The sequence below is a fragment of the Ursus maritimus genome, unplaced genomic scaffold (genome assembly GCF_017311325.1).
Source record: "Ursus maritimus isolate PB19 unplaced genomic scaffold, ASM1731132v1 scaffold_21, whole genome shotgun sequence".
NCBI classification, from domain to species: Eukaryota; Metazoa; Chordata; class Mammalia; order Carnivora; family Ursidae; genus Ursus; species Ursus maritimus.
The window spans coordinates 49361146-49374636 of record NW_024424564.1 but is presented as its reverse complement, the minus strand read 5'-3'; the positions used below and the strand labels follow the sequence as shown (position 1 = coordinate 49374636).

Below are 13491 nucleotides of genomic sequence, written 5' to 3'. Positions count from 1 at the left end.
AAATAAATAAATAAATAAATAAATAAAATCTTAAAAAGAAAAAGAAAATCAGGAAAATTAAATATGACTGAGTGGTGAGTAATATTAAATTATCAATTATGGCGGGTGTGGTAATACCACAGTTACTATGTTAAAACAAATCCTTTTAACTAAAAGATACATATTGAAGTATTTCTGATGAAATGACTTGTCTGGGATTTGCTATAAAACACTCCTGCAAAAAAAGAAAGGAGGGAGCATGTATATGTGTGCAAAAATAACCTGAAGTAACAGGCACATAGGAGTTCCTTTATACTATTCTATTAAATTGAAATTTCCCATTTAAATAAGTTTAAAAGAAGGAGACATAGAAAGCCCGAATAACCCTTTTACGATTAAAGAAATAGTCTGGGGATGCTTCAGTGGTGCAGTAGGTTAAGTGTCCGATTCTTGGTTTCAGCTCAGGTCATGATCCCAGGGTCATGAGATTGAGCTGTATATCAGGCTTCTGCTCAGGGAGGAGTGAGCTTGGGATTCTCTCTCCCTCTCCCTGTGCCCCTCCTCTGGTTCGTGGGCACTCCCTCTTTCTCAAATAAATAAATCTTAAAAAAAAAAAAAAAAAAAGTCTGTCTTACTCATTGGTTAATCTTCCCATAAGGAAAACACCAGATCTAAATGTTTTTACAGGCATGTCCTACTGAACTTTCAAATAAAAAACTTCCACCTCCTACAAACACTTCTAGAAAACAGAATACTCTAAAAATCACATGGCCAGTACAAGAAAATCATGAACGTAAGCAGCAAAAATCCAAAAAAAGCCCCCAAAACAAAAACAAACCCCCCAGCAAATCAAATTCATCAGTGTCTTTAAAATGTACTGTAATGATCAAATTGGGTTAATGTCAGGAATCCAGGGGGGAGGGGTTTGCATTAGAAGCCTAGAATATCTACAAATGTCATTCATCATATTAACAAAGGAGAACGAAAATACAAGGTTCATCTCAATGGATGTAAGAAAAGCACTGTATAAAATTCAATACCCAATCACTCACAAAAAAACCCCAACCCAAACCAAAAAAACTACAGCAATCAAGAAAGTGATGGGAAGGAACTTCCTTAAAGTGATAAAAAATGTTCCTTCCAAAACCTAAAAACTGACAGCAAATATGCATTAGTGGACCAACGTCAAAAGCCCCTTTAGCATCAGAACAAGACAAAGATACACATGACAAACACTTCTAATTCAATGTTGTACTGGAGAATCTAGCCAAAGCAATAATACAAGAAAAATTATACATTCAGTGCAATGCCAATCAAAATCCTAAGTTTTTCAGGGAACCAGACAAGAGGATTCTGAAGTACACACAGAAGAGCCTAGTTTCCACCTCTGTATAATAGGAAAGTACATACTTCATAAGTTATTTGTATTAAATGAGTTAATATATGTATTTAGAATAGTGCCTAACACATATTAAGCACCATGAAAATGTTTTATCTATTACTACTCAATGGAATCATTACCCTTTTAGGAGACAGAACAATTTAATAATGAGAACAAACTTTTATCAGGCACTTTCAACATGTCAGGGATTGTCCTTGGCACTTCAATAACTGTATTATTCCCACTAATCCTCTCAACAATATCAGAAGTAGGTAAAAGCCACATACACAGAATTCACTGAGGAGAAATCAATCAGTAATATGAAAGTCTTACTGGAGGCCCTAGAATCTTGAGGATTTTAATTTAATCTGTACTACAGCCAAATTTGCTCCATTTGATTGCTGTTGCATGTTTATGCAAAACATTCCACATCACATTACAAAGTTAAGCTCCACTGTGAAGCCAGACAAGAGGGTTTACATTGGCAGACCCTGAAAATAAAAGTTTAGGACTGTTTATAAACGCCAATCCTGTACTTTGAACAGACCTAAACTGTAGCTACTACTACAAGAGATCCACTCATGTTTCAACACAAAGATTGATCCCAATACTCCTGTTTCCCAAGATGCCCCTCAATCTCAACTACGCACTTACTACCTTCTACCTTTTGTTAAGGCTAAATATTTGTGTGCATCTTACTTCATTACCAAATGATGAGTATCTGAAGGATAAGGGTTGCATTTATTTTTTAAAAAGATTTGAGAGAGAGAGCTCGTGTGTGCGCACAGGGGAGGGGCACAGGCAAAGATTCTCAAGCAGACTCCCTGAGCGGGAAGCAGGATGTGGGGGCTCAACCCCACAACCCCAAGATAATGACCTGAGCCAAATCAAGAGTTGGACACTTAACTGACTGAGCCACCCAGATGCCCCAAGGGCTGCATTTAATACTTACATTTCTCACATGATTCTAGCATATGCTCACAGAATTAAATAATGTTTTCAGCAATTCTAAAATTGCATATTATAATTATTTATATCTGATTTGGTATTTATAACTTAATAAAAGTTCTCTTACCTCTACTTAAAACATTTTCAACAGCTATACTGATTAAATTTGGAAGACTATGTAAAAGTCATATATACTTTGGTCAAACAGACCCTATTATTTCATCTAATATCATTAACAGTCATTATTACTCCTAAGCTACTTTGTGCCTCAAAGCTCTGGACATTTATGATTCCTAAATGCCATCAGCTATCACTGTTATCTATACCTTGGCACTGCTCAGGGAGTCTAAACCCAATTCTATTAAGCTGCCCTCATTTAGCAACTGTGAGCTCAAGTCACCCCTTCCATCAAGAGATAGTAAAACTTGCTCTACTTCCTTCATGGAGTTTTATTGTTGTTGTTCTGTTTTTAGGGATAGGGAAGAGTTTTTACTGAGAAAGGTAAACTCACACAGAAGATTCTGGTGTCCCTGGCTGAGTGATAGAGAATCTGAATGCCTGATGAGAAATTTCAGAACCTTCTGTCCAGAGGGAAGGGCCAGATAACTTCCAGGGTGAGTCCTTAGCTACAACTTTGTCCTAAACAGAAAATGAAACCCATGGTCTAAAACTAATAGAAAAGCAAGTCCCAAACTAAAAGCAGTATTATGAAGATATAAGGGAAAAAAATAATTTAAAAATTTAATGTCACAATTTAGGAAATCCTAGGGGATGGTGGGTTTTAGTACTGACCAGCCTCAATTCCATGCTTGTTACTGAGCTCTTCAAGTTCTTCCTTTTCCTTCAAGGAAAGGGAAAAAATGAAGGTTCAAATAAATCATCTTCTCAGGCCCCTATCTCAATTTGCCCTTCACAGGGATTAGTTCAGATCAGCTGAATAAAATTTAGATGCTCAACAAACACAAGAAACCTAGAAGATTCCTTAACCTAAGAGTTTGGAATTTTTATTCTAACGAGAAAGTTGATCTACTGAAGAATTTTAAGCAAAAATATGGTATGAACAAATTTGTATTTCTTAAAGCCCACTCAGGCAAACAAGATGAAGAATGAATTGGACTGACATGTCTGGAGGCTGCTGCTGGAGAATTAACAAAAACTAGCAGTTGATCCTGGAACAGAAGCACTAAATGGGAAGATGCATCAAAGATGCCAACTGAAAGAACTCTTTTTGACTAAAGGTGGGGGTTAAGAAAAAAGACAAAGGTGACTCCCAAGTTTCTGGGTTGGACGACCTAAGAATATATAGGGGTTCTGTTATCCAGATGGTAAATCCAGAGGAATAGATGGTGATGTAAGAAAAAAAGTCACCATTGGACATTACGGGGACCATCAGATATACAAAAGCATTTAAGGGACAATAATCTTAACCATCAAAGGGTGTTAAAACCCAACATTCCCCAGCCCATCCCCCAGGAATACTGTCCTAGAAACCAGGTTCCAAGAAGAAAATGTTAGTGGTGATCCATGCTCCAGAGAGAATTTACTAAATGTAGATACTAGGAAATATTTACTAATCTAGGTAAGAGTAGTTCAGTGGAGTTGTAAAGAGCAAGTGCCAGACCGCAGCGGATCGAGGAGGAGGTAAAAAAGGAAAACACAAGTATCTTTTCTAGATAGTAAAGTAAGCACCTACCTAAATATTTGCTTAATTGCCCCCTTTCTCTATGATTAGAAATTTATAAACATGAAATTTGTTCCATTACCTTTTAAACTATCCTATGGCAAATATCACAAAGCAATATCACAAACAATTGTTGAATGAACTCACACTATCTCCAATAACACAATTCCTGCTTACTGTCAAAAAATTATCAACCAATCAACACCATTAGTGGACGATTTCCACCAAACAGTTCGTTGACCAGTTCCCAAAATACCTTTAGTGATGCTCAAGTACAGAGTAACTTATGAATAAAATGTTTCTTCACCTGAGTGTATATTCAAACCAAACACAGTGATACAAATGTGACTGACAAGACACATTCAAATGTTATTTGCAAAGTTTAGAATACATGAGGCGTATCCAATGGACCAGGTATTAGAAATGCGACAATCTAAACAAAAACAAATTTGGACTGAATATGTGGGAAACTGGTGTTGAGTCAAAACATCCTTTCATTATTACGTACTGATTTTGTAGGTCACCCTTGGTGTTTTCTACATTGCTATATGGATTTAGCCATATGAACTCCTGTAAATGAATACCCACATCACTTAGACTTTCCAAAAATCAAGATCAGGATGATTCCACAATATATGAGAAACTAAATAAATACTACTCACTATGAAATATATAAATAAAGCATAACCTTCAAAATTAGAATTCTTAACAATACAATCCCACACACTGCACTGTGCTGTGAGAATAAAGGCCTTTTTTTTTTTAAAGTTACTAATTAGGATGTGAAACTTGAAAAAATTTTGGCTGAAAATCTAATTCTACTGAATAGCACCTCTTCTCAGTTATACACTTTTTTCCCATTTAGAAGGCCCAAACATTATTTGTTTGTAACAAGCTTATTTTTGTGCTTCAGGTAAACTGAAAGTCAAATAAAAACTCAGTTCTGCTCTTACACTGTGCACATAAGCAAAATACCCATACTAATATTCATACTGTTCCAAAACTAGTCAATTCTCAAGTATCCATTTAAAAGACAGAATTCATCCACTGATTTTTTCTTTTTCAAGATTTTATTTATTTATTTGAGAGAGAGAGAGAGAGAGAGAGAGCGCGCATGCGCACAAGCAGGGGGAGCAGCAGAGGGAGAGGGAGAAGCTGGTTCCCTGCTGAGCAAGGAACCCGATGCAGGGCTCCATCCAAAGACTCTGGGATTATGACCTGAGCCAAAGGCAGACACTTAACTGACTGAGCCACCCAGGTTCCCCAATTCTCCTTTCATTTAGTTTTCTCTATGGCATTAAAATGCTTAAAGAAGAAGAAGAAGAAGAAGAAGAGGAGGAGGAGGAGGAGAAGATGATTCCAGATCTCAAAACCTTTCTTTCCTCTAATCCAGTGGTGAGGCCAGAGGACAAGTAGGAACAGGACAAGTGGAGAGAAAGAAAACGGGATGTGTACAACCTACAGCTCAGCCAGTTCAGCAACTGAAAGAATTCAAAGTAGGGAGAGCAAAGTGAGTGATGAGGTTGGCAGAGATCAAAACGCTTCAGAGCCCCTATTCCAAGTGAGGGATCTGGGATTTTAAAAAATAAGGATAGAAATGAAAGTTAAATCTATATAACTTCAATAAATCTGCTAACAGTTTGGCTAGACATTGACAATGTAACAAAGATCTTTCATTCTTATTGGTTTAGGGCACTTCCTGCATTATTAACTCAGGTGTTTGGGGTTCTTAAAAACCATGACATTTTAAAACATCACAGTCTTTAAAATGAGGCAAATTTGCGAACTTCATGGATTAGGTTGAAACAATTTTCCTAACTTTCATTTCCTAACATTCATGCTTTATTTAAAAACAGTATTTTGATATTCTGTAGATGTAGAACTAATCTAACCGCAAACAACCCATCTATCAAGAAAGATGCACAAACATTTAAAACTACTTTTGAAAGACTAAGAAAATTAAATGAAATATGCATGCTAGAAAAACAGATATGACTTCTAATACTTTTCAAGACAACTGGAAACAATTTGTGAATTATATATAAATTTGGATTGAAGATGATGATCAATACTAAGTTATACACTATCACATAGATATGCATGCTAACGAGTGCTGAATTTGGAAATCCAATGGAGTCAAAGGGCAGAAGTGCAAGCAAACTTCAAAATATGCATTCTTAACATTGTCCTGCAACCGTGACATCAAAAGGCATACCTACACTTTGGCAAGTGACTGACTTGGAGTTGACTCTTAATCCCAACACATTTAAGTTAGGTCTCAAAATTTAGAGAGATGAAGTGCTATAACTGATCAAATGTGTGACCTTGGGCCCACTTTTGGAAGTTTTATATTGACTATCTGCCTTGCTCTTTATCAATTTATTTAATATGGTGACACTTCTTGGCATAAAGTTAACTAAAAGGTGAGAACACTATTATTTATCAAAAACCCACCTTAAAAAGCAACTCAATGACATGTTCATATTAAACCTAAACTGCATGTTTATTTAACTGCCACTGATCACTGATTTTGACTAGTGGTAACGTCTTGGGAGAAGCTTTACGGTGCGTGTAAGATTCGTTTGCTTGACTGGGGTTTGTTCTGAGGGAATGAAATGCCTATAGGGGATCCTACGTGATAGAGCTATCATACCACCTCTCCAAAAAAACAAAACCAAAAAAATTCCTAAAGATTGCATATCTGTAAAGAAAAAGGAGAAAGTGAATGATTTCTGAGTTATCTGCTGTATTCTCTACATTCAGGACAACTGGTAAACAAAACTTGGACCTTAAAAAAATAAAACAATTCACATCAATAATTACAGTCTACCAAAAACTTCCAAGGCAAATGCAAGCGCACTTCAAAAGATAAATGACATAACCCTAGTCTTCCTGCCATTAGGTACTCTTCTTGCTACTGATCCTGTACCATGTCACCAGAATTAGGCCTCCCCCTTTCCCTGATCGCATCATTCTCTTGTTCATAAAATTTTTATCCTGATGGTAAGAAATGTCAAACTCCTTACCACATTTCTGTCTTTTCATAATAGGACACCAAAATCCTTTTCCATCTGTCTCACATAAAGACACACCACCATAGTCTACATTCCAGTCGCATTAGAACCACCTGTACTTGTTCCACCTGAAACAGAAATACTCTTCCAACTTTCTCTACTTCTAAGTAAGTTATCTTCAAGTTCTCCTACCTCTGTTCAAATACACGTTCTCTCTGAAGTTTTCCCTCAGATCTCCAAACCCACCCAGTCAGAAACAATCCCTATCCTCTACCTTTATCCCCAACTTTTTTAAACACTTATCAGAGTATAACTCACAGGAAAATTGTGTGGACATGTACACCAACCCCACTAAATGCTTTGAGAGCAAAAAGTGCAACCTTGATTCATTTTTACATTTCCAGGTGTCTAATAATTGATGTTTGTTGGCTGAAATGAGAGGACACACCAAATGAAAACAGTGACTACTCAACTCAAGAGAATCACACAACTTCAAAATGTTCAAAATTTAACTCATGGTAACCCCTCCCCATCACATCCATACACAAATACTTCACTTCCTATGTTTGCTATCTTAGAAAATGGCAACCTCACCAATCCAGCTGCCCAAACTTGAAACTTTGGAATTACCCTTGATCCCTCTATCACAAAATTCGAACATGTAATTAATCACCGAGTTCTGCTGGTCACCCACTTTCCTCAAATCTTTTCACTGCTCTCCATCTACTAATTCAGACCACCCTCAGGACAGCTGAAATCCTGAAACAGCCATTTCTCTGGTCTCCTTGTTTCATTTCAAAGCATATCTCACTTTAGTCAATCATTGAGGTACAATTATGCCCCATCCATTTGAAAGAGCTAAAATGGGGGGCCCCAGGATGGTTCAGTGGGTTAAGCATCTGCCTTCAGCTCAGGTCATGATCCCAGGGTCCTGGGATCGAGCCCTGCATAGGGCTCCTTGCTCAGAGGAAGCCTGCTTCTCCCTCCCCCTGCTGTTCCCCAACTGTGCACATACTAGTGCCTTCTGTCAAATAAATAAATAAAATCTTTTTAAAAAGAGCTAAAATGGAAAATCTAAACTCCAGTAAGCATTATAAGCCAAGCATAACTGGCTCCATACTCACCTCTATGGTTGTATTTCTTGCTATCCCCCCCATCAGATGGAACTTAATAGGTTCCCTGAACAGGCTGTTCCCAGCCCGGGCTCACTCTTACTAACCCTATACTCTTCCTTCAGATCTCAGGATCAGACACCAATTCCTCAAAGACAGCCACCAGAGGAACAAAGTTACAGGTTACAGGCCCTCCTGTTTCTCCCACTATACACAGTACTTCCCAAATATAATGCTGGTCACATCAGTCTTGAACACCACTCTCATCCCCTTATCTATGAGGTAAGGGAAGGAAGGGTCCATATCTGTCTTGATTACCAGAGTATTCCCTGCACTGAGGATAAACGCCTAGTATACAGAAAATGTTGGTCCAATACAGATGAATGCCAGCTTGTCAACTCTTCTAAGCCACTATTTTTCAAATTGTGGGTCACAAGCCAATAGTGGGTCATAAAATCAATACAGTGGGTCACAACCAGCACTTGAAAAAAAAGAAAACACCAGAGTATATTACAGATAGTAAGGATAAGTAGTTTGTCCACTTGCTGAGGTAGGGTCTCTAGTTCTCCATGTAAATGTAACTCTTACTGGGTGTGGTCAAAAAAATTTGAAAAGCACTGCACTGCTCCTTCTTTTCTTCTCCCTCTTCCTTTTGAAGAACGTCTTTTAAGACCCAGATAAGCAAACAGAAAATAAAGTAGTGCTCAATCACACAGTTCTTTAGCAAAAAGCCATTCTAACTTGAGCATTTCCAGTAAGAACAATCTTTCTGATTTCTCATTATGCTTTACTTATTGATTTCCATTTTACTTACTTACATACACAAGACACCCTATATGACAGTACATACAGTACTTCTACTTTTATTTTAGTCTCTGCTACCATATTCTTACACTCTTCAGAAGCTTAGAGTAAATTTATTGGCTAACTGCACCATAAGCTTTACTTCTAAGACTACTACTCTCTGAACTTCATGAAATTGGGTTTCTCTTTATCCAACCTGTAAATCCATGAAAAAATCTACCACTGCTTTGTTGTCGTATGTATTTAGCCAGTAAGGTTAAAAACCGTCAACACAATGAGCGCATACTACACTGCAGCAAGCACTCTATCCTAAACATTTGATAAAGAGAATTTTCATTTATTCCTCATCACAATTCTGTAAGGTGGGTACTACAGGTGAGGAAGCTGAGAAAAAGAGGTTAAGTAATTGGTCCAAGGTTCACAGTTAATAAAGGCACATCAGGGATCAGAACTCTAAAGCAGTCTCTCCAAAAACCCCTTTTCTTAACCACTTTTTTTCAGGAGTTTTACTTTTTGTTTCTCTCTCTCAATTACTCCTTTTGAAGCATTTATAAAATAAGATCTACATCTAAAAACAAAGGATATCTAAACTGTTCAGAAGAAGTTTAACACCTTAATATTTATTCTCTTAAACCTGTGAGAACTGAGCAATAAAGAATTTCCAACCAAAATTTCAGAAGAAAATTAACACCCATCACATGAAAAAAACATCTGCAGAATTCAATGCTTTAAAATTTTTACACTTGGTGTAATTTAAGTTTCAACTAGCCCATTAATTTAGTGTTTGCCACACTGAAAAATTCAACTTCAGAAATTCTCAAAGAAGAAACCCTAAAACCACAAAATACACACAAAACAAGCATATCTTATTTTTCTATTAATTGTTGGCTGTTATGAATTGGCAGAACAGCTCCTGAACTGTTTTTGTAAATATACCAGGAAGAGGTATTTTACACTCCCACTTGTATCTGCAACATTCTTCCTACTCTTTTTTTTTTTTTCCCTTTCCTACTTACCACTTAATGTCCCTACAAACACCACTAGGCACTTATTTTCAACTTCTTGTTTCAATTTATCTCACTTTTTATAGACTAGACTAAGGAGAAGATGAAAAAAAGCAAAGTAAAACAGAAAATAATGCAAAAAGGCAACCAGAGGCAGACACTGTTTCCTCTCTCTCCATTATACATTCACTGGACATGCCAATATATTTCTTACATCTGTGACAGACACGAATTTCTGCTGGAAAAGGGTACCCATACTGTATGTAACACGTACAAGATTTACAATTTAACAAAAGTCACTTTATCTCACTATCAACCACATATAGCCTTCTTGAAGCCATAATAAATGAACTTACAAAGCCTTGAGAATAAGTAATTGTCAGAGTTCAAGGCACTTAATAAAATGCTTTGCAACTTAACACTGAGGTCAGCAATACCTCATTGGACCAAGGAGCCATAACTGAAAAACTCCAGAACTCTAATATAAACATGCATGCCTTAAAAATAAAATTAAAACACAGTATCATAGGTTTAAGAGCTGAAAAAGAAGTGGCCCCCACCAAAAATATTCTGTTTAGATAATAAACCACTAATCCACAGTGTTTTGAGAAAATATAACTGACATTAAAAAAAATCCTTGCCACTTCTCTGTTATGTATATCAATCTAGTGGTCAAAATGATATATTCAATATACTATCTGCCCTGCTCCTTTGAAATGAAAAACAGGCATAAAATCCAAGCTAATTCTGACCCAAGTACACAGTAGGACTACAAAACTGGTACCAAGACCAGAAAGATCCTTACTTAATATGCCAGATCCTAGTGCTGTCATCCATCTTTCCAGAGTCTGTTCTTTCAGTGCATATAGCATTAAGTGTTTACAAAGCAGTGACAGAACACATCCAATGAACAATGAAGGCAACTATAGCAACTTCATCAAGCCCATCGCTCAGATTATTAGAAACAGGTTCAAGAAATACTTTCAGGACTTACCTGTTAACTTTCCTGATCAGTAATTTTACCAAAATATTTTTACAAATGGCTTTTATAATCTTTTTTTGGGTGCAGAACATAAAGTCATTTGATTTATCGAATAGTTCTGACCTAACCATACCAAGTTAAATAAAATTTTCAATGGATCAAATATAAATATTGAAACAGGAACATAAAGATTCAACAGCTGAAAAATAAGTCTCTTCCTCCCCATTCCACATAAAATTTGAACTTAATTCAAGTTATCTGAATCAATCCAGAATGTTTTAGAAGAATCTTTGACTCCTCATTAAGAAGTCATCTCTATTCTGCATCAGTGGCTAATTAAAAATTCAGAAGTTGGAATTTAAAAACTAATTTGTTTTGTTAACACATTAGTATGTCAACCCACCTGGGTTCCAGTTTTTTCTTCTATAAAACTGGCACATGCCAACACTCTTGGTAGGGACACTTACACTACTAAAATCACAAGACCTAATCACTAAAAAAAAAAAAAAAAGTTTCTGATGTCTAGAATGTTGGGATCATTTTGACCCAGTTCTAGATAAAATTCCTAATCAATTACCAAAAAAACAACTTACTTTCACATTTATAAAATATTCGGGTAATAACTCAAAAGTAAAAACGTATAAAGTTACATGTTTGAAAACTTAAAGTTTTAAGAAGTGAAGTGTCTCTGTTAAAAGTTCCCTGCCAACTTACACTACACACTGCGGGCTGGGGAGGAAAAAAAAAAAAGTAAGATCACCAACTTGAATTAAGTTCACAATGGGACAGTATTTTCTTTATAACTACTTCTCTCCATCCCCCGCCCAAAACCCAGACTGATTAGGATTAGAATTGTCACCAAAGAATTCCTAGAGTACAATCCTAACAGGGGACTGGGGGATAAACTCTCATCACAAAATTTAGAGAAAGGTAACTTTCTAAGTTAAACTCTAGTTTACTAAGTTAATACTAAGATAAACTCTTAGTACTAAAACTGAGTTCATCTCAATGTTGAGGGTTTTTTACTCTAAAAACCCACTTGATACATTTAGGACTCTTTTAATTATCCAAAGATATTTCAAGTAGCAAAATAATTTTTGTGTACTAGACGGGTGAGACACTACTAAAATGAGTTAGCTAAAGTTGCCAAGTACACAGATCAAATATGGAGAACGGAGTAGTGCACCTGAACAGAGGTGTTTGAATAACAGAGCACAGCTTTCCTTTCAGGCCTTGCATTACTCCAAGACTAAGCTGTTCAAATCAGGAGTCATCGAAATGACACACATTAAAGAAGTTTTCTCTACAGCATCCCAAGTCTCTAGTGAACTCAAATGTAAAATCCATTACCACATGACACAAAAATTAAAGAAATAACAAGCAAGAATATGTCTAAAAATGATCTGAAAATCCTTCGGAACATTTTAGTAAGTGCAAAGGAATATGATACTCATTATGTGTAATAGTTCGGAGGAAAAAAAGGCAAAAGAAAAAAATCTGTGAAGACGACAGAAAGTTCAAGGAATAAGAATAGATCAAAGTTCTTGCATTGCCAATTTTACAAGTCTGAAGTAGAAAACTGCAAAAATCCTCAATCTTTACAGGTTACCTTAAACTCATGACACATTTATCCTATAAAAGCGAGGAATTCAAAGCATTTGCCATATCCTTACATTTTCACTCCCCGAAACGAAGCCTACTTAGAAACATGCTTTAGAAGTTCTCCACAAACTCATAGGGTACATTTAACTTCATTATGCACTCTCACTGGCAGATGGAGGGATGACGTTGAGTTAAAGAGATGCTCCGTAGTAAGGGGGAACATCTTGTGGACTGTCAGATGGCCAGCCATTCTTCCTCTTCATTATCCTGGCACCTCAAACAACTACGACAGCAAAAGAGTAGGTCGGTGGCCATCAGGACAGCACCAAACTAATTATAAGAAGGGGATGATGGAGGGAAGTCTCCCTGAATTTCCTTTGACAAAAGGGCTGGTCCACAACTGAGTGAAGTAAAGAACGGTAGAGCTTTTTTACGCTGAAATATGGACCTTCAAGTATGTTTAAAGCACAAAAAAGCAAAAACACACAAATACAGAACCTAACACACATTTTAAACTTTTGTACGATCAGTTTATGTTTGCAGTTCATGACTGGGACCCTTACAACTCCTAATTTTGATTTACAAGTACATAGCTCCACACAATTGGTTATCTCCACCGCCCCTCCCAAGAGAAAGTGACTACAAACTGCAAAGAAAATGCCTCTGCTCTCTCCCAACCTAAAACCCCAGAGTTTCAGACATTTTGGTCTCACACCAAAGAAATGGGAGATGTAAAATGAACTGCGCTCCATATTGATTCTTAAGGCAAATAAAAAAAAGGGGGGGGGCTGGGAATGGTAGGTAAAATAATTCGAACAAAATTTCAGCTTTGACGTTAAACCTAACGTCAAACCTGAAATCCTGGATCACACACACACACACACACAAATAAAATCAAGATTTTTTTACACTCTCATCCTCAACGGAGAATCTTGTGCAAAAAGAGAAAATCTTGAAGAGTGGAAAGTAGAGAAAACAGAATAA

General features: G+C 36.6%; 1 protein-coding gene across 1 annotated transcript in view; it reads right to left on the bottom strand.

The window, feature by feature from the left end:
• Positions 1 to 13491, bottom strand: part of EP300 (E1A binding protein p300) — a 78572-nt gene that overhangs the window by 64143 nt on the left and 938 nt on the right. The window lies entirely within an intron of this gene.